The sequence below is a fragment of the Penaeus monodon genome, chromosome 5 (genome assembly GCF_015228065.2).
Source record: "Penaeus monodon isolate SGIC_2016 chromosome 5, NSTDA_Pmon_1, whole genome shotgun sequence".
NCBI classification, from domain to species: domain Eukaryota; kingdom Metazoa; phylum Arthropoda; class Malacostraca; order Decapoda; family Penaeidae; genus Penaeus; species Penaeus monodon.
The window spans coordinates 46,626,656-46,629,155 of NC_051390.1; positions in this window are offsets into that span (position 1 = coordinate 46,626,656).

Below are 2,500 nucleotides of genomic sequence, written 5' to 3' on the forward strand. Positions count from 1 at the left end.
CCATTATGACTGTAACATCTGTCGACTTACATTGTGTTTTAGCTTTCTCCAGTGTGTTGTGGAATTCATCAATCTCTTCTTCACTACTTGCAGTCATTGATGCATATACCTGAATGATGCTGAGATCTATTTGTTTACCTTTCAACTTTATCATCATGACTCTATCTGACAAAGCCCACCATCCTAGCAAGCTCTTCGCGTTTTCTCTGTCCATTATCACAGCAACTCCTCGTTCGTGTTTTACTCCACCTGAATATAGCACCTTGAAATTATCGCTGTTGAACTCACAGCTGCCCGTCCACCTCGTTCCACATATTCCTAGGATATTTACCTACAATTGTGTCATTTCTAGCTTCACATTATCCAGCTTCCCACTTTGGAACAGCGTTCTTACATTCCATGTTCCGATTTTCAGTGACTGTTTCGTTATGCTGCAGACAATAGCCTGATAACGGTCCGGCTCCACCTGCTACCCATGGACTGTCGTACCGAGCGAGGATTCCGAGTCATTTACAGGGATTCCCTTCACGCTGTTTGCTTCGTTCGAAAAAGTGTACATGTCCATGATTTTCTTGGCAATTTAGAGCGGTGGTTTGCCGTTGCCTTCCTCCCGGTGTTTTATTGAGACACCATCTCTAGAAGGACTGCCTTCCAAGGCTTTGAGCTCCTTCTACCCTTGTGGGTGACCGTTCACTCTCGAGGAGTTTCCGCTCTAAGGGTCCCACACCCCATTACTAGCTATTCCCCGCCAGGCGTTACTCTGGTATTTCCAAACTGGCTACGGGGTGTGCTTACATTTACTGCCTCGAAAACAGACCAAAATACAACCAGACAGACAGGTACGTGAGTACACCACACCACAACAGTGGATTAGCCTATCGTCTCCCAGAAAGTCAGGCGTAGTACGGAGCAACTTCATCTCTAACCTCATTACAGACATGTGCGCCCCTCGTCCCGCCCCCCCCTCCCCTCCACTCCTCTCCACGCCTCTCCCCGCCGCACCCAAGCCCATCATCAAACTAAAAAGTTAAAAACATCATCTCCAGCGCCGAAATCTCCTTCATTTGGTCGTCTATGACTGCAGATGAGTCCCCGCCAGAATTCTTCCAGCACCTCCTCTCCCGACGCCACAGAGCCAGATTCCAGACCGCGGGGGTCCGGCCACGACCAGGGAGCCCCGCCCCCTTCACGGCAAGACACGCCCATTCCAAAGCACTAAATGCATTGCATGATATTTGCGTGGGTATATTAAAGACGATCTGTAAGTTTAGATAAGGACATAGTTACAGGGATACGAAAATAGATATAGATAGATAAATTAATAGATTGATAGATAGATAGATGGATAGATAGACTGATAGTAAGAATGATAGGTAGGTTAGATAGACATACTTACAAATAGATATAGACATAAGTCATTATATATACAGAGATAATTTAATATAAATGTATATATATATATATATATATATATATATATATATATATATATATATATATATATATATATATATATATATACGAGAGGTGGTGGACCTAGCAAACGACGTGTACATTGTTTACAAAAGCAGCTAATTTAGAAAGCCAAGGAATATTTTTTCGGTATTGATTCAGCATTAATAAAAGCCATAATAAACGTGTTTAAGCCAAAAAGCTCGTGTGGGTCAATGTTTATTCATGAGCGTCACATTAGTGCTACAGACAGCGAGCGAATTCTTTGTAGCGCACAACAGTATTCCGTATTCTCCAACGGAACGCATGCCGGGTGGTAAAACAAGCAAGCAAGCGCGAAGAAGATTGAGAACATCATTCCTCGACAATTTCAATACACAAACATTTCGATGCCTCTGGGACAAAGCTTGACAACATGAAACATGGCGCCAAGTGGTTCGTCACCGCATCGGTGATGACACAAAAAGAAAAAAAGAAAGAAAAGAAAAGAAAGACAGAAAAAAAGAAAAAAAAGAAGAAAAAAGAAAAAAAAAAAAAAAAAAAAAAAAAAAAAAAAAAAAAAAAAAAAAAATATATATATATATATATATATATATATATATATATATATATATATATATATATATATATATATATACTTATAACAACTCTCCCCGACTAGGCCTCGAACCTAGGTCACTCCAGGTATGAAACCGGAGGGCCAGTACTAAGCCAACCATACCACACGACCCATTATATCAATGCGGTATTGTATATATATATATATATATATATATATATATATATATATATATATATATATATATATATATATATATATATATATATATATATATATATATATATATATGCATGTATGTATATATATATAATATATACATATATATATATGTATATATATAAATATAATAATAATATATATATATAATATCATATATTATATATAATATTATTCATACATTAATATATATATATATATATATATATAGCTACCTAGCAAGCTAGATAGGTAGGTAGACAGATATAGATATAAATATATACATATGCA